This window comes from Squalius cephalus, assembly GCF_949319135.1.
Source record: "Squalius cephalus genome assembly, chromosome: 9".
Classification (NCBI taxonomy): domain Eukaryota; kingdom Metazoa; phylum Chordata; class Actinopteri; order Cypriniformes; family Leuciscidae; genus Squalius; species Squalius cephalus.
Genome location: NC_137130.1, coordinates 44,859,144 through 44,879,829, shown reverse-complemented (window position 1 = coordinate 44,879,829; position 20,686 = coordinate 44,859,144). Strand labels below are relative to the sequence as shown.

General features: G+C 43.6%; 1 long non-coding RNA gene across 1 annotated transcript; it reads right to left on the bottom strand.

Annotated features, from left to right (window-relative positions):
- Positions 1 to 8,422: 8,422 nt before the first annotated feature.
- LOC307165002 lies at positions 8,423 to 15,550 on the bottom strand. Its single transcript, XR_013822383.1, has 3 exons — positions 15,444 to 15,550; positions 14,924 to 15,298; positions 8,423 to 8,454 (listed from the first exon to the last, which is right to left on the bottom strand). It is a non-coding gene; the product is annotated as an uncharacterized lncRNA (long non-coding RNA).
- Between the last annotated feature and the right edge of the window lie 5,136 nt (positions 15,551 to 20,686).

Sequence of the window (20,686 nt, the reverse complement as noted above, 5' to 3'; positions counted from 1 at the left end):
AAATTGCAAGCACAATATGTGGAAAAATAAAAAAGAATTGAGATGCTTCCAACTGTTGCTCTTGCATTCTTGTGGCTCAGTGACTCACCTGAATGAATGGCTAATTAAGTATGCAGGCCCCATTGTCTCCTCAGGTGTGAACCACTAAATATGCATGATCGTTGACGCCCACTCCGCATATTGCCTTTCCAAACAGAAAGTGCTTTGCAAAATTCAAATCAATGTATTGTGTTATGTGAATGATTAGGCAGGGTGATTTTCACATCATTTTGAAGAAAAAACACTAGGTGATGACATCCATTAGTCAAAAGTCTTATTGGCACATATTTAGAATGTGTTTTATGGCCTTATTTCAGAAACTTTAGTTTTTAGTTTTTTCAATAACCACGCATAAACATTATTCTCTCAAAAATGCAGACATGTACATTCTTGTTGCTCACATATTATGGTAGCCCTGTTTGTGCTAAATAGTGTGTAAATTTTTTTTGCCATTAATATGTTTATAAGCAACTGAAAAAAGCACAAATGTCAGGGCATGTCAGAACATCTCAAGGACCCCAAAAACACCTTAGACCCCAGAGGGTTAAAGGGGTTTAAAATGGGCTTGCACCCGGGATCCACACGGGGGCCAGCCATGGATGCCCAGATGGGTTTTAAGTGGGATCTGTAAGGGTCTTATGTGGGTCTTAACTGGGCAATTCATGTCAGACCCATTTGGGGCCCACCTGTCTGAAGGGGTTTAAAGTGGGCTTGCACCCGGGATCCACACGGGGGCCAGCCGTGGATGCCCAGGTGGGTTTTAAGTGGGATCTGTAAGGGTCTTATGTGGGTCTTAACCGGGCAATTCATGACAGACCCATTTGGGCCCCACCTACCCAAAGGGGTTTAAAGTGGGTTTGCACCCGGGATCCACATGGGGGCCAGCCATGGATGCCCAGGTGGGTTTTAAGTGGGATCTGTAAGGGTCTTATGTGGGTCTTAACCGGGCAATTCGTGTCAGACCCATTTGGGCCCCACCTGCCTAAAGGGGTTTAAAGTGGGCTTGCACCAGGATTCAACCGTGAATGCCCATATGGGCTTAAAGTGGGCTCTGTAAGGATCTTATTTTGGTCCTAACTGGGCAATTCATGCAAGGTAAGCCCAACCATTAATTTAAGGAAACAATCTAAGAAAAATTAAAAACGAAGAATGAATGTAAGTACAAGATAAATACAAGACACTTGATGCTTTGAACTGCAAGAAATATATTAAATTGAACAACAAAAATTATCTTTAAAAAACAATGTCACAACATACGGTAAACTAAAAAATATATTTAAAAAAAATCTCTGAAAAAAAACCTCCAAAAATACAATACAAAATCCACTCATTATATAATACATTGAACAACAAACATAATCTTTAACAATTTAAATTTTACAATGTACCAGTAAATAAATAAAAAAAATATATTTTTTAAAAATGTCTGAAAAAAAGAAAACAAAACATCTCTCCAAAAAATACATCCAAAACAGTCATGGCGTTTGTGTTGTCGATGTTCTTTTTTCTCTTAGGGCTCTTGCAGCCCTCTCCCCGCCACGGTCACGTGCGCCTGTGAACCATTTCCCCAGTGCCATTTCCACATCCTTTCGGTTCACATTCTGAGTTATAGCGTAACTCTTCAGTGCACCTAAAAACAAGGGAGCACAAGTCAATTTAGCAAGGTTCTTTTTTGCTCCAACTTGCAACTCTTCAAATAATTTATTCAAGTAACACATTTCCACATGTGGTAAGCTAAAATGTTACCCCTAGGGTGACATTTACCATGGAGTTTTATGCCAACCTATAACCCTTTTTCCATTACATGTAGAAATTTAGCCTCAAATGCACACCAGATTTGAGCGACATTAGAAACAGTTTTCCATGAATATATCATGTCATATCACATAACTTCCAGTCTAATCACATACACGACAGCTGCCAGTGAAATGCGAAGCGCTGTCAGATGTTCAACACCAGCGAAACTGCTCATTCCAAATTACTACATTGAAGCCTCCGTGGGGTGATATTTTGAACAGTTTATATTGCAAGTTTGATTATTTTATTCAATGTTTCTGTCCAACAGCTAACTTCAATACCTTTGGATGTGATTGCGGGGTATGTGAAGTAGTTGTTTTAAGATAAGCAAAACTTTGTCTATCACAAATTTGTCTTCGACTTGATCAACAATAGGGGATTATCACGCTGAAACGTAGTACTTCTGCTTATAGTGATGTTTGTGCACTGCCGCTTCCGGTGACACAGTCATCAGTCTGGCGATGAAGGACCTTAAGTTTATTTACATATACTGCGTCTAGGCGATACTAATGCGATGTGGACCAAAAGTCATATCCCAATATATTTAGGCTGAATATGCCCCAGCCAGCAGAGCCATGTGGGGCCCAAATGGGTTTGACCTGGGCTATCTAACTGGGACCCAGCCAGTTTTGCACCCAGTTTCCATGTAGGCCCCACATGGATTTTCCCAGATGAAATGAACAATGCTTAGTTTGCACACTACAGGCTGTTTAATGTAACACTTATTCAGTGTTGGAGGTAATGAGATAAATAAGTGATTGAATAATGATTTTGTATTAGTGAAGAACACCTGCTGTTAACAAGCATAATCACTGAAGGAAAGAGAAACACAAGAACTACTTCCAGCCACAGCCTTGGATGAAATCAACTGAAGATAAAATACATTACATCTCTCAAGATCTGATTAAACAACTCCACAAACAACATTACCAGCTTCACTTATTACTAACCAGACTGACTTTATTTCTGTCAGACATCTACAGAAGTTCGTATTACAGTTTTTCTCAATTGCGTAAACACTATAACCAGGCTTTTGAACTAAAATTTCAAAACCATAATGCCATTTATCAAAAAGCATACCCATTTCACTAAACTATAAACACTATTCCCTGTTTTGACACATGAGTCAGATTTGTTGAACTGTCACTGCAAAACTCTACACACAAATCCCTTCATTTCTCATTGCCTAGACCATGTTGTCATTTAGAAAGCACTAGCATTCAATATTGTTCACTCAAGTCAGCACAGCTTCAGTTCAGTTAGCACACAATTACCCAGGTGGAAACACTAAGAGTCAAAATTTAACACCATCAATCAGATCCTTCAGTAGATAGATAAAAGGGTTCAAATCAGTTTACTGAGTTTTGGAACAATGGATCCAGAAAGACATGAAGGAAGAGATCGAGGAGGGATAAGGAGGAGGAGGAGGAAGGGCAAGGGCAAGAAGACAAGCAGTCTCAGATGAAATTCAAGCCACTCTAGTTGCCCATGTCTTAGTCAATGGTATGATATGAGGGAGGCTGGGCTACGTAAGGCCAAATTTGAGTCGCTTTACCGTCACCTCGAGAGCCTTCAGGGAGGTGTGGTGGCAAACAAAATTCTATCACTGAATAAGAGACAAACATTTTCAATAGTCTTTGATGAGGTTTATTTTCTTGCAAGAAAAGGCCAGCAGTCAGACAGTCAGACAGAGTGGCTGCAGAGAGTGACAGTGAAGGGAGGGCATCCTTCATCCTTTATAGTCTTGACTCCCAGAATGTTATCTTTCTAGGCCAATGATGGTATTTCAACCATATGTGGAACATTCTTAGACTTGTTCATCATATTGTATCCTTGAGTGGAGGCCCTCCTGTCACGTACCAACATTCTTTACCATTCCAATACAATTCCATATTAGAATAAGGTTTGTGTGTGCTCTTTTACTGTCATATGATGGTCACACACATCTTAAGTAAATATGAAAAAAAAAAATTAGAGGAGAGAGTAAAAAAAAAAAGAAGAAGCGTAAAACAGGAAAATAAATGTTTTTTTGTTGTTGTTTTGTGTGTGTGTTGTACTGTGTAGTACATGAATGAATAAAAATGTGCCAATGTATCCATTGGTTGTGTTCATCATGTGAAAAGGTTTGTGATGGGGGAACCACAAGCAACATAACTTACCAGTTTTGGAAATGTTGTTTTGAATTTATTGCACCAGTGTGTTAGACTATGTTGTAGTGTATGTGATTTTGAGGGCTTGTGTGTCCTGTCTGAGGGCAAAGTTTGGTTTTTCAGCAAGAGTGAATGGTTTTGAGTGTAGAGCTTCATTTTGACCTGAAAATAGGATGTTTGGGGAACTGGGTGAGACGTTATGGATTTGTGTTTACTGTTTTGAGAATACGAGGCATAGTTTCAAGAAACGTGTTTAAGCAATCGAGAAAAACTGTAAGAATTAAGAAGAGGCTTATGCCGAGTTCAGACTGCACGATTTTAGCCCCGATTTTGGCTCGCCGACAGGTTTTGAGAAATCGCCGACAAATGCCCGAAATCACAGGCAAATCGGTGCTCGTTCACGCGAGTGACAATCATGAATGAGCAAAGACGCGATCTGAGAGAATCACCGCCGAGTCGCCGACGCCCGTGAGATATTCGGCATGCTAAATATCTGGACCTGTCGGCGATTCAAAATCCTGCTGTGTGAATGAAAACTACATCGGCGATGACCGACAGCCAATGAGAGAGCAAGATACAGAGCATCGGGGAGGAGTTATAGGTCACAATATCAGTTATTAGATATATTTACAATTATATCAAACAGAAACAAAGCACAAACATTTGCTTGACCAGCAGCGACAGCAGCACATTGCAAAATTATTTATTTACCCCCAACTCTCTTTGCAGAACACACAGTCCTTGCTCCCCTTGTCTTCCCAGCCATTTCCTCATACATAATATGTTTTTCTTTTTCTCCTTTTCGCTGAAAATTAGTGCACAGACAATTTGGATCGCAAGCTTCTTGCAGGCAATCATTTTAAATAACAATTTCAGTCTCGCGCGAGAACTGCGGTCTTACGCACGCGGGATTTTGCGCTATTTCCTTATCACTTCTCACGTGTGTTTGGTTGCGAAACGTAGTTTGCGGACCAGACAGAAATTGTCGGCGATTCTTCCTCCTGAAAGTCATGCAGTGTGAAACCTCCTGTCGCCGATGCATCGTGCAGTGTGAACACACCAGCAACTGAATGTTACCCCAGATAGTCACGCAGTGTGAAAAGAACAGTGACCCGACTACTTTGAAAATCGTGCAGTCTGAACTCGGCTTTAGATGTTGATTACTTATTTGAAAGTAATAGTTTGATTTGATGTTACCATTGTGGCGATCAGTGTGTGCTTTAGTCAGGCTCTTGACTTTTTAACATTTGTTTTTCTCAGGCAGCTGTGTCTGTTTGTTATGGCGAGAACAGCAAGAGAAAATATAATCAGATGCTGTAAGCTGATTGATGATAAGAATATAATCATCATATATTGGCTTAACTCATTGATATTATGTGGGAGGTTTATACGGGTAGTATGTTATTAATTCTGTTTTATTGTTGTGATTCTACAGCAAGAGAATAATAGAATTTAATCAGAACATCAAACGATGTATAACACACCATTTACATATTTTGGGCTACTGTGAGTTTTACTCGCACACAGACATCAAGAATCAGCATATGAATCTCAACAATGGTGACATGCTTCATGGTGCAATGCATTCTGAGTGCATCATACGAAACTTATCCATGGCTCCCAGAATGCATTGCACCATTGAAGCATGTCACCATTGTTGAGATTCATATGCTGATTCTTGATGTCTGTGTGCGAGTAAAACTCACAGTAGCCCAAAATATGTAAATGGTGTGTTATAAATCGTTTGATGTTCTGATTAAATTCTAGTATTCCCTTGCTGTAGAATCACAACAATAAAACAGAATTAATAACATACTACCTATGTAAACCTTACACATAATCAGTCAAAAGTCCTGGGCCCCATTCCAAGTAGAAGGTTTAACAAATTGTAAAACCAACCCCGATCTCTGAGCTGATTTACCCAGCAAACAAAAACCCTAGGTTGTTCTTGTGTCCGCAGCCTAAGGAAAGCTATCATCAATGGAGCTCGGATACAGCGATTCACCATGACAACGAGGGAGAAAAGGACGTGTTGCTGCCATTTTTTCATCGGATGTGTCACAAGAAATGCCAAACCGCTGCGGCGCAAGATAGAATGCTCGTTACTTTATTGCATTTACATTCCTACACTTGACTAGGCTATTTCAAATACAGAGAAACTGTTTCAAATGTGAGAATTCCACTGTTGTGTAGGCTAAATGCAATCCCACTGTGTTCAGGCATAATAGGTAGCAGTTGAAAATGAAATATTTTAAAATATTCTGCTTGACATTCATATTTGGTGACAACTTCAGGTTTGTGAAACTTCACAAGAACGCAGATTTTAGTAGACCTGTGATTGTGAGTACTCTCACCCTTCAGTACTCTTTTGGACAGGGTGACCAGGCAGCTGGATTCAGTGCACCCTCACACCAGGATTTTATTTATGGACTTTTCCTCTGCTTTTAATACTGTACACACAGACACACTATTGCATCGTCTGGTGGAGCTTCAGGTCAATCCAGCACTGATTTTATGGATTAAGGTTTTTTTACAGAATAGCAGGTTTTAGTAAATGGTTTTAAATCCAGTAAGCTGTTTTTAAACTCAGGACTCCCACAAGGTTGTGTTTTATCTCCCATTCTCTTCTCTGTCCATCTCTTGCAGCAGTGAAGGAATGACTCTTTAAATATGCAGACGACATGGCCTTAGTAGCCCATCTGACAGGTGCCAATGCGCTGTCTGACTACCATCAGGCAGTTAGCAATCTGGCCAGGACTTTTAAGGCAAGTTTCCTCGAGCTCAACATTGGAAAGACCAAGGAACTGTGTTGTGGTAGCAGAGGAACACTTACCACGACACAAACACAGCTTTTCCAGCCGATCAGCATTTATGGCCAACCTGTAGAACAGGTCAAATCTTTTAGATACCTCGGAACAGAAATAGACGGATCCCTCTCTTTCTCCGAACACACAGAATATGTGTACAAGAAGGCCCAGCAGCGCCTCCACCCGAGAAAGCTCAGGACTTTTAATGTCAGCAAGGACATTTTAACCACAGTCTACACATCACTGATAGAATCCACTCTCACATTTAACATCTCTTCTTGGTACAATGCACTCACCACTAAATACAAAACAAACCTCACACGAATAATAACACAGGCTGGCAAAATAATTGGCTCCCCCTAAACCCCCCTATCAGATATTTACACTCACTCAGTACTTAGGAAAGCCACCACCATCACACAAGACCCCACCCACCCTCTTAACCAATCCTTTTAGTTACTGCCATCAGGTCGCCGTTACAAGGTCCCACTAGCCCGTAAAAATGTTTATAAGAAGTCCTTCATTCCCACGGCCATCACTAATAAGTTGAATATTCTGAAACCAGCACCTTAACTCCGACCTGTGTTCATTGTTGTTGTTGTCTGGTTATTGTTGTTTGTTACTGTGTACCACTGTGTGGCTATTGTAGTGAGTGTATTTGTTTTCTCTTTTTTTCAAATCTATATATTGTTGAGCCTGTCGAAGACAAATTTCTGTCACTTGTGATAGACAATAAAGTTTTTCTTATCTTATCTCTCCAAGACCATGAATGTTGTTTTAAAAAGTTAACATTTTTGATTTTGACTGCCTTAGTCTTAAACTAATCTTATCGAGAGTCTATGGAGGGGCTCTTACTTCCGTTACTAAATGCAATCGGAACGTCACAATGACGTAGGTCCAAAATGGATCTATAGGCCTACATTTTATTCGCCAGTGATTTAGGTAGGAGACCTGCACACAGTATAGGCCTACACAATGTTGCTAAAGTGTTGACGGGCCCCCCTTAGAAACAATTAAAGTATCACTGGACTAGTTCAGTTCACTTACACATTTTTGAATTTTTTAAACACAGTGTATTGGAGAAAAGTGGTAGTATACTTCAAAGATAAGACTAACTGTTAAAGTGTGGATTTTGCAGAGAAGAATCCTGATTCTGCGGAGAACAATTCTTGAAGTTGATTTTTCGGCCATTAAGGCAAATTAATGTAATAATTCAAGTCATAAATTTGGCATATTTTGACAAGACACGAAAATGGGCACTACACTCATGCCAGTAGAACGAAACCTACCAAATTTGAGATCGATTGGGCGAGTGGTTAGAGAGTTGCATGTGGAACAGACCAGTGGTTATAAGGCTGAAATTGTCCTTAATGTTATGTTAAAATGTTGATAATCTCCAACTAAATTGTGTTTTGACAAACTACTGTATCATTTAACTTTGGATAAATAAAAGAAAGGCCAAAGACAAGTTTCATTGAGCAATTAAAAAACTGAATTTACCATAGAAAACTTCAAAAAGACGCAGATCTTTGAAGCACAGCTTGCCCATCCGTCCGGTCACGTTGTACTGCCGTTGCAGTTCTGGCACCATCAGGAACTTCATCATCCTCCTGGTGGCATCTTCAAGTGAGGAACCCCCTATTGTCTGCAACCATGGCAACCTTAAAGGGGGGGTGAAATGCTCATTTTCACTCAATCTCCTGTTAATCTTGAGTACCTATAGAGTAGTATTGCATCCTTCATATCTCCAAAACGTCTTTAGTTTTATTATATTTATAAAAGAAAGATAGGCTGTACCGAGTCTTTCCGAAAATAACCGAGCGGCTGGGGGCGGGCCGTGTGGGCGGTGTGCTATAGCTGTGCTAACGCGCCGATAGCTAACAACACACAGAGACATTTGTTCAACAGTTTTCCTCACCTCCCGGTTCCAACCACGACCGCGAACCTTTATCATTGTGACTGCTCGATCCTTAAGCATTAGACGATCTGCAAATCCGTCGATCTGGGCTTTGTTTATAAAACAATACTGTTTGGCGTACTGCTTTCGCTCTCTTCTCTCTCTGGTCTACGAGTGCGCGCGCGGCCGCGGAGAAGTGCCCTTAGGACCCATATAAGGAAATTCCGCCCTATCTTACGTAAGACAGAGCCATACTCGAAAAAAACTTTCCGAAACTTGTGACAAACCGGAAGGAGTATTTTTGGAACAAAAATACTCCTTCAAACGTACAACTTAACTTTTGTGTACAACGTACAACTTTTCAAACGTACGTGTTCAAACGTACAACTTTTAACTTAAGTGTTAAACCAATTATGTGCTTGATAGCATAAAATACCAGTTCCCTAAAACCTACAAGACTGGCATTGTGAATATGGCTATAGACCGTAGTCTATAGGCCATATTCACAATGCCAGTCTTCCCTTTTCAGCATAGAGCTTCACAGCCAAACTGCCTCAAGGGGGTGATCTACTACAGAATGACCATGATTATGTCCATGGGGAAATGAAGACATTTTCCATCAAGCATAATTTTGTGTAGAAGTCCACCCTCAATATTTTTGACTGGAAGTTCCGGAACTTCCGCTACTAGCCTTAGCCCGCTAGCATTACACGCGTGGTCGCGCCTATCGATCGACTTATTTACACCCGTATCACTGAAAGCTATAATTCGCCATTATAGCACATCTGCTATAATGGCGAATATAACGGATGTGTGTCTAACGTTACCTTTGAGTGCAGGTGAGGACACCTTCGAGCTGCATTCTGTGCAGTTAGAGCTGGAATCCGTGGAGAAGCAGATCCGCGACCTACTAGAGAGACAGGCCGAGCTACGAGATCGACGTTTCGCGCTTGAAACATCACGCGCCGATGCTCACAAGTCAGTGGTTAGTAACCTTTTGACTCCGACCTCGTCTACTCCATGTGTTTCTCTGCCCAGGATGCGATCATCCCTGGTTTCATTCACTCCGGCACCGACACAACAACATGGACCCTGGGTGATTCCACAGCGGAAGACGCGGGCCAGGACCAGAGCTAGGACCTCTCCGCCCCTCCCGGCCTTCGAGATCTCCACCCGGAACCGCTTCTCCCCTCTACACGAGACGGAACGCGACGCTGTGATCATCGGCAGTTCCATCGTCCGGCATGTCCGTGCTACCATAGGTAAAGGTAAGGTTCGCACTCACTGCTTTCCTGGTGCTCGTGTTCTCGATGTCGCTGCACAGGTTCCCGGGATTCTGAACGGTGACGAGCCCGTCGGAGCTGTCGTGCTGCACGCGGGAACGAACGACATCAGGCTACGGCAGTCGGAGGTTCTGAAGAAGGACTACAGGAACCTGATCGAGACGGTACGCAGTACATCGCCTGAAACAACGATCATCGTGTCTGGACCGCTTCCCACCTACCGACTAGGACACGAAAGGTTCAGTAGATTATTTGCTCTAAATGAATGGTTAATGTCATGGTGTAATGAACAGAGACTGCTCTTTGTAAATAATTGGAATCTTTTCTGGGAGCGACCTAGGCTCTTCCGTGCTGATGGCCTTCACCCCAGCAGAATCGGAGCGGCTCTTCTGTCGGACAACATCTCCAAGACGCTACACACCATATGACTAGTAAGTCAAAGTCCAAATCACACTCTTTGCTGTCCAAACTTAATTGATATAAGTACCAATGTAGAACATTATATTGAAACTGTGTCTATTCCTCGTTTAGTGAGATCAAATAATAAATCTACTGCAGGATCTAAGAAAAATCTAATTGTGATTAAACCAGAAAATCTCAATATTAGTGAACAAAAACAATTTATAAAGCTAGGTCTTTTAAACATCAGATCGCTTACACCTAAGGCGGTTATTGTAAATGAAATGGTCACAGATAATAGTTTCGATGTACTTTGCCTTACTGAAACCTGGCTTAAACCAAATGATTATTTCGGTCTTAATGAGTCTACTCCTCCTGGATACTGTTACAAGCATGAGCCCCGTCTGATTGGTCGTGGCGGTGGTGTTGCTATAATCTATAAAGATATTCTTACTGTTACTCAGAAAACAGGTCACAGGTTTAATTCGTTTGAAGTACTTGTGCTAAATGTTACTCTCTTAGATGTAAGAAAGAAATCCATATTATCTCTAGCCTTGGCTACTGTATATAGACCGCCAGGGCCTTACGCTGATTTCCTAAAAGAGTTTGCAGACTTTCTCTCAGATCTTTTGGTCAATGTCGATAAAGCATTAATTGTTGGAGATTTTAACATACACGTAGATAATTCAAATGATGCTTTAGGGGCTGCGTTTACAGATTTATTAAACTCCTTTGGGGTCAAGCAAAACGTAACTGGTCCCACTCATCGTCTTAATCATACGCTAGATTTAATTATATCACATGGAGCCGATCCAACCGATATAGATATTATACCGCAAAGTGATGAAGTCACTGACCATTACATGGTCACTTGCATACTACGTACCGCTGAAATTTGTCATGTTGCGCCGCGTTATCGACCAGGCAGAACAATCCTTCCAACAACTACAGATCATTTCTCAAATAGCTTACCTGATCTATCTCAGCTGCTCAGTGAACCCAAACAAACAGATGAACTAGAGGAAATGACTAGCACTATGAGCACCATTTTCTCTAGTACATTAGACATCGTTGCACCAATTAGATTAAAAAAGGTTAGAGAGAAAACTAAAGCACCATGGTACAACAGTGTTACGCATGTTCTAAAGAGAGAAACTCGTAATTTAGAGCGTAAATGGAAACAAACTAATCTAGAGGTCTTTAGAATCGCATGGAAAGACAGTATGTCACGTTATAAAAAGGCCCTAAAAGCAGCCAGGGCTGAGCATCTCCGCAAACTAATAGAAAACAACCAAAATAATCCTAGGTTTTTATTTAACACCGTCGCTAGACTAACAAATAAACAGACGTTACCGGAGCAAAATATTCCGTTACAGTTTAGTAGTAATGATTTTATGAATTTCTTCACTGAGAAAATAGAAAGCATCAGAAACACAATTGTAAATGTACAATCTTTAATGGTGTCTTATGATTCAGCCTCAATTATCACCCCGCAAGAACAATTACAGCGCTTTGCAACTATAGGACAGGAAGAGTTAAATAAACTTATCATTGCATCTAAACCAACAACGTGTTTATTAGATCCAATACCAACTAAACTACTGAAACAAGTGTTACCTGTAGTGGAAGAGCCTCTTCTCAATATTATTAACTCGTCTTTATCCTTAGGTCATGTTCCAAGAATATTCAAGTTGGCAGTTATAAAACCTCTTATTAAGAAACCACAATTAGATCATAATAACCTAGCAAATTACAGACCCATTTCAAATCTTCCATTTATGTCTAAAATACTAGAAAAAGTTGTGTCCGCTCAACTGTGCTCTTTCTTGCAAGAAAATGATATCTATGAAAAGTTTCAGTCTGGGTTCAGGCCGCACCATAGCACTGAAACTGCGCTCGTTAAAATCACAAATGATTTACTTTTAGCTTCTGACCAAGGCTGTATCTCTATATTAGTTTTACTTGATCTTAGTGCTGCGTTCGATACTATAGATCACACAATACTCTTAGACCGACTACAAAACTACACTGGTGTTCAGGGACAGGCATTAAGCTGGTTCAGATCATACTTATCAGACCGTTACCATTTTGTCTGCGTAAATGGGGAAAAATCGAAGATAACGTCAGTAAACTACGGTGTACCGCAAGGATCTGTGTTAGGCCCTCTACTATTCTCAATATATATGCTGCCACTTGGTAATATTATAAGAAAACATGGAATTAATTTCCACTGTTATGCTGATGACACTCAATTATATATTTCATCACGACCAGATGAAAACGCTAAATTATCTAAATTAACAGAGTGTGTTAAAGATATAAAATACTGGATGACATGTAATTTTCTGCTATTAAATTCAGATAAAACGGAGGTATTACTTATTAGTCCAAAAAACTGCCCACAAAACCTCTTACAATACAACTTTAATTTAGAAGGGTGTCCTGTTACTTTATCCTCTACAGTAAAAGACCTGGGTGTTATATTAGACCGCAACTTGTCTTTTGAAAATCATATTTCATATGTTACAAGAACAGCCTTTTTCCACCTTAGAAACATTGCTAAGCTACGTAACATGCTATCAGTTTCTGATGCAGAAAAGTTAGTTCATGCATTCATGACCTCGAGACTAGATTACTGTAATGCCTTATTAGCTGGTTGTCCTGCATCCTCAATAAACAAGCTACAGTTAGTCCAAAATGCCGCCGCTAGAGTTCTTACTAGATCAAGAAAATACGATCATATAACACCAATTCTGTCGTCTCTACATTGGTTACCTATAAAGTTCCGTATCAATTACAAAGTATTGCTACTGACCTATAAAGCCCTAAATGGTTTAGCTCCCGTGTATTTAACGGAACTTCTATCGCCCTACAATCCATCGCGCTCTTTAAGATCACTAAATTCGAGGCTTCTGGTCATTCCTAGGATATCTAAGTCCACTAAAGGAGGGAGAGCTTTTTCACATTTAGCTCCTAAACTGTGGAATGGCCTTCCTGATACTCGCTGTCCCAGTTTAAAACTAGATTAAAGACGCATCTCTTCAGCCAGGCATTCACATAATACTTACATTTTATACTACAGTTGAATCAGATTGAATGCATTAATATTGCGAACAGCAGCTACGCTAATTATTTCCCATATGCTTTTCTGTTGTTATCTCGGGACGCTAGTCCCGAGGTAAATACAGATCGTCAGCTCCAGTTTGTATCCAGCCTCTCATGGAAACTACAGATTCTCCAACACCCGTGCAGAGACGACTCGGCGCCTGTGAAGAGACGACTCGACGCTGGCGATGTTTATGCCCTAAATCAATACATGATTAACTAACTGTATTTCTCTATGTACATTTCTGAAATGCACTTTCTGTAAAGCTGCTTTGAAACAATATGTATTGTGAAAAGCGCTATACAAATAAATTTGAATTGAATTGAATTGAATTGAAGTTATTTTGGCACTTTCCAGTAGGGGTGTGCCAAAAAGTCGATAAAGATCTTGATACGACAAGTGACGATTCGATTAAGATTCTTAAACTCTGGATAATCGACCATGAATAGCCTATATGACAAACACGCGGAGCAAAAATAACAGGTGGAACCAACAATCTCATTACCTCAATCACTACGTAGTTTATATTAGAGATTTTTCAGGTTCAACAGCAGACAAAAGCCAGAAGAGGGTGCTGGCCACATAAATATTTTTTAGGTTATTGTATATTGTTCTCATGTGTGTCAAGTTGTACAAGACTGTGTTTTGTAAGTAATGATATAATATTTCATTCATAATTTTAGTTTTATGCACTTAAAAGTATTGAATATAAAAATCGAAAATCGCATCGCAATATTTGTCAGAAAAACTTGTGCAAAATTGTGCACCCCGCCAAACGCTATGGCGATTTCAATCAGTAGTCATGTAATGTTGAAGTCTTGTACTACTATATTGTTTGTGATCCCTACCTAGTGCCTACCACACTTCTTTTACACCAGTCAAATTGGTGGAAATCGGAGGATTACCAGTCAGCGACGACAATATAGTTGTTGGGGTTATCCGGTTATTGAGGGGGTGGGTTGCTGAGTGAAAATATCACCGTGGGTCCTCAATCCTGCATTCGGAAAAATGCCTATTATAACACGGGAGTCAATGGGCAAATCAGCATTGTTTTCCCCAATATGGTGCACGTGGCGGGGGCGGGAGCAAGGCTGTTGGGGCGTATCCAATTTTGCCGACTGTAGCTATACAAATATAATGGTCTTAATAACTTGTCTATTTAGCTAAGGACTGTTTTGCTGAAGACAATTACCATCAGATTTGAAATTAAGATTAGTCAATGCAGCAGTGAACTGATGTTCAAGTATACTTAAGTCTCTTCCGTATTGGGACTACATGTAGGTGAAAAATGTTAAGTTGTAGCAGACATGGTTGATTTGAAGCAACCTGGCATGGGACTTGAACTCTGCAAAGTTTAGTGATTCATTATGCATGGGAAGGATTTTGTCAGAAGAAAGAAAAATAAAACACAGGAAAACAATAGGATCTGGCCCCCAAAAACTTACCACTGCAGACATGAATTCAGGGTCTGAGAGCTTCTCATTCATGGCGATAACGTCCTCAACGTTGGCCAGGGGGAAAACAGCACCATCCGGTATCGCCATGACTGGCATGGAATCTTTTTTGAGCAGTGTGTTTAGCATCTGCCCATGCAGCTTCAGTGTGTCCTTCACTTCTTCTAGCAATGTCACTAGTGTGATGAACATTGCTCCATCAATTTTTTGGCGGGCTAAACTTTGGCCACGCAGTAACTGGGCTGCTCTGTGGCCAGGAGACGGGGTGGGGCTGCCGCCAAGTAGGCTCATGCTGAGGCCACTTGTGGGGGACCCACAGGGGTTTCTCGGGGTCAGACTCTGTCTTGCTGGGCTGACCCTGGTTACCTATACAATTTGGAAGCAGAAACTTTGACTTTAAGGAACATTTTAATACCTCTAAACGAAAACAAAAAAACTAATACAAATACTGAAATGGCAGATCTACAAGCTCATAATGCATTGTAACATAAGGCGTTGTGAACTCGCTCACCCTCCCAGAAACGTTGGGGCTGCGGGATCCCTGGGACCTGCTCCGCCACCCGGAAACGTGAGGGCTGCTTAGTCCCCTCTGGGACACACAAGGCCTGCGGCTTCCCCTCTGGGACACACGAGGGCTGCGGCTTCTTCTCTGGGACACACGAGGGTTGCGGCTTCCCCTATGAGACACACGAGGGCTGCTGAGTCCTCTCTGGGACACACGAGGGCTGCGGCTTCTTCTCTGGGACACACGAGGGCTGCGGCTTCTTCTCTGGGACACACGAGGGCTGCGGCTTCTTCTCTGGGACACACGAGGGCTGCGGCTTCCCCTATGAGACACACGAGGGCTGCTGAGTCCTCTCTGGGACACACGAGGGCTGCGGCTTTCCCTCTGGGACACACGAGGGCTGCGGCTTTCCCTCTGGGACACACGAGGGCTGCGGCTTCCCCTCTGGGACACACGAGGGCTGCGGCTTCCCCTCTGGGACACACGAGGGCTGCGGCTTCCCCTCTGGGACACACGAGGGCTGCGGCTTCCCCTCTGGGACACACGAGGGCTGCGGCTTCCCCTATGAGACACACGAGGGCTGCGGCTTCCCCTCTGGGACACACGAGGGCTGCGGCTTCCCCTATGAGACACATGAGGGCTGCTGAGTCCCCTCTGGGACACATGAGGGCTGCGGCTTCCCCTCTGGGACACACGAGGGCTGCGGCTTCCCCTATGAGACACACGAGGGCTGCGGCTTCCCCTCTGGGACACACAAGGGCTGCGGCTTCCCCTCTGGGACACACAAGGGCTGCGGCTTCCCCTATGAGACACACGAGGGCTGCGGGTTCCCCTCTGGGACACACGAGGGCTGCAGCTTCCCCTCTGGGACATACAAGGGCTGCGGCTTCCCCTATGAGACACACGAGGGCTGCGGCTTCCCCTCTGGGACACACGAGGGCTGCGGCTTCCCCTATGAGACACATGAGGGCTGCTGAGTCCCCTCTGGGACACATGAGGGCTGCGGCTTCCCCTCTGGGACACACGAGGGCTGCGGCTTTCCCTCTGGGACACACGAGGGCTGCGGCTTCCCCTATGAGACACACGAGGGCTGCGGCTTCCCCTATGAGACACACGAGGGCTGCGGCTTCCCCTATGAGACACATGAGGGCTGCTGAGTCCCCTCTGGGACACATGAGGGCTGCGGCTTCCCCTATGAGACACACGAGGGCTGCGGCTTCCCCTCTGGGACACACGAGGGCTACGGCTTTCCCTCTGGGACACACGAGGGCTGCGGCTTCCCCTATGAGACACATGAGGGCTGCTGAGTCCCCTCTGGGACACATGAGGGCTGCGGCTTCCCCTATGAGACACACGAGGGCTGCGGCTTCCCCTCTGGGACACACGAGGGCTGCGGCTTCCCCTCTGGGACACACGAGGGCTGCGGCTTCCCCTATGAGACACACGAGGGCTGCGGCTTCCCCTCTGGGACACACAAGGGCTGCGGCTTCCCCTCTGGGACACACGAGGGCTGCGGCTTCCCCTCTGGGACACACGAGGGCTGCGGCTTCCCCTATGAGACACACGAGGGCTGCGGCTTCCCCTCTGGGACACACGAGGGCTGCGGCTTCCCCTATGAGACACACGAGGGCTGCGGCTTCCCCTCTGGGACACACGAGGGCTGCGGCTTCCCCTATGAGACACACGAGGGCTGCGGCTTCCCCTCTGGGACACATGAGGGCTGCGGCTTCCCCTCTGGGACACACGAGGGCTGCGGCTTCCCCTCTGGGACACACGAGGGCTGCGGCTTCCCCTATGAGACACACGAGGGCTGCGGCTTCCCCTCTGGGACACACAAGGGCTGCGGCTTCCCCTCTGGGACACACAAGGGCTGCGGCTTCCCCTCTGGGACACACGAGGGCTGCGGCTTCCCCTATGAGACACACGAGGGCTGCGGCTTCCCCTCTGGGACACACGAGGGCTGCGGCTTCCCCTATGAGACACACGAGGGCTGCGGCTTCCCCTCTGGGACACACGAGGGCTGCGGCTTCCCCTATGAGACACACGAGGGCTGCGGCTTCCCCTCTGGGACACACGAGGGCTGCGGCTTTCCCTCTGGGACACACGAGGGCTGCGGCTTCCCCTCTGGGACACACGAGGGCTGCGGCTTCCCCTCTGGGACACACGAGGGCTGCGGCTTCCCCTATGAGACACATGAGGGCTGCGGCTTCCCCTATGAGACACATGAGGGCTGCGGCTTCCCCTATGAGACACACGAGGGCTGCGGCTTCCCCTATGAGACACATGAGGGCTGCTGAGTCCCCTCTGGGACACATGAGGGCTGCGGCTTCTCCCCTGCACAATATGGAAGCAGAAGTACAGCATTAACACCATTTCAATATCCTAAGAGGAAGAAATACCGGTAACACTGCAGCAAATTAAAAACACAACACTACCATTAAATAACTAGACCAACACATCATAGGTCAAAGACCGGGGTCTTGTAGCGCCATGTCAGTGGTTAATGGTGATCTGCAGGGTTTGTGGCTAGATTGGCTTAATCGGATTGATGCTGACTTCTGTGCTGCAGGGAACATTGTTCTGTCTCAGTTTAGGATACTTAGACTAGCCTACTTTTTTACATGTCACCAAAGGCTGTTGCAGTGCTTTAGAAGTTAAGGAGCTTTATGATTCTGCAGAAATATAGGCTACATTGTCAAAATACAAATTGCAGCAATTTAGCCATCGTGTAGGTTGCTTGTAATTAAATCATACAAGTCTGCAGATTCACATTTCAATAACTATCGGCTTTCATTGGAAGATTAGGCTACTGAAATCGAGTTTGCCTTTTACCAGAGCTAAGGATCTTTATCATTGGGCGACAAAACGTAGCCTAGGCCAATGGTTCTTATCCTAGGGATTGCGACCCCCAAGGGGGTTGCAAGACGTTTCCAATGGGTCGCGAGATGCTCTCCATGTATATTGTTGAGAAAAGAGCAAGAGAAAATGAAGATTTGAATAAAGTGTCTTAAAATATTAATGTCTTACAATATAGCCTACTGAATGAACGAAACAGCATTTCAGAATTTTCTGTCTGACACTATAAACAATCGAATGCAAAGAGACAATTTATCTTATCGTAGGCGACGTTTTCAGCATGTGATATTTCCCCTCTGTGACAGAATGCTGCAGATTCACCTTAATTTGTGAATGGATAAGCTATTCTCTGACAAAAAAGTTTTAAGAACCACTGGCTAGGCGATATGCGGGCAATCACTCGAAAGTCAATGGATGGGTCAGTGCATCAATTAAATAAAAAATAAATTAAATCCTGACCATATAGCCTAGTATATCTACATTTCTCATTGAAGGAGGGACATTTTCTCTTCTCCTTTTGTAGGCCAATATACCTATTGTAGGTCTTGTTTCACTTAATCACTTCACACACTTAATCACTAACCCTGTTTTTTGTCCGGGCTTCACCTGCACCCCACATTTTCTTAGACACAAACGCCTCGGGAGGAGTAGGTGGCAAGACATCTCCCTCAATGTCTGTTTCCTCCTCACTGGAAGCCAGCAGGGGTTTTGGTGCTCTATATTCAGTTAAAAGCATACATTTAAACTTTTACAATAGAATACACTGAAAAAAGCAGTTAGAGGTGTTTGTTATGCCCCTTTTCCCCTGCACATTTTCGTAACGGCTCCGCACGGCACGCTTTATTTGTGTTTTCACTGGGGGGAGACCCGGGACCCGTTACGATTTTTCGCACCCGTTTCAGAGGTGGCTCTAACCGTGCTGAACCAACACAAAACGTGACGTAACAGGCTGCTGTCCACTGATTGGTTAGAGAAAATAAGCGCGACGAAACACACAAACAAGGAAGTGAGAGAGAGAGGCAGAGGAGTTGATGACAAGTCCAGATGAGCGGTGTAAAATTAATCTTAGAAGTGGAGAAGTACAGGGAGTTGTATGATCCCCAGCACATGTTCTACAAGGACAACAGCTGATCAGAAGCGCTTGCCGACCGTCGCAGAGAAATACGTGTCTGGTGTAAACAGGGGGGCAGCAGATCGAGTGTGATTTTAGCAAGCGCCATGTGTGTAAAACACAACAGAACACACAACACAACAGCCTCACCTCTTCTAAATGTTCCTGGCTCTGTCTTTTGGCGTTTTCGCTGACTACAAGCCACAGAGCAAACAACAGCAGCAGTAACGCCTCTAATGCCTCCATTGTTGTGTTTACTTTACTGACCACGGCGTGACAGTACATATGCCGTCTAATAAAAACGACGTCACAGCAGTGTCGCCACGCTAACTACACCCACTTCCAGGTCGTAACGACACTACCTTCTGTATGGAAACAAAAACCGTCCTGGTTGTCCAAAGCGTGTGGTGCTGTACCGTGCCATACCGTGCCGTACCGTGCTGTACCATGTTGCAGTGGAAAAGCGGCATTAGAGGCATACTGATCTAGTTTTGGACTCTAAAATATTGGCATCAATATTGCTTTTTATGATTTATTCCCACCGAAAGGAGTTTTTTATACTGTATGTGGCTCAAGGAATTTTTCTAACAACTGCCATATTTGACGTAAATGAAAAATGGAAATTAAAGGGAAAGGAAAAGTTTTTTTGAACCTGGACCTTATTTCTAGCACGAAATAAGTTCATAAACTCAGCCGGAGAAGTTTGGAGTAACCTGATGTTGTTCGCGAGAAATTTACATCCATCTCAGTGAGTGCTATTCCAGCAAAACGGTTGAGGTCAGGGCCAGTAACATTACAGCCTAAATAAAACATTATCAGTAACAACACGTCTTCTTTTCACCAATATGTAGTTATACATCGCTAGTGCTATCCCTCGTTGACTTTGGAGCAGCTTGGTTGTCTTCCAGGGCTTTTTAAAAAATTCAGCAAACAAGCCTAAGGTTAGTTCTAGATAGCTTTGGGTTGACAGAAGACGTCGATGACGTCACTTCCACAAAATTGTGCACAATGAAGATGTCCAACATATCCTCAAAATCGGATATTCTGCTATATTGTACTAGCAGTAGCAAGTTAGCAGGCCATTGGATGTAGTGTACAAGGCTGAAATAAAATAATCATGTGGTGGCAAACGGCAATGACGTCATCGGCTCGTATTGACAAATCTTTTTTTTAAATGCCTGGATGACAAACAAGCTGTTCTGAAGTCATCGAGGGATAGCACTAGCAATGCATAACTACATACTGGTGAAAAGAAGATGTTTTGTCACTGATAATGTTTTAT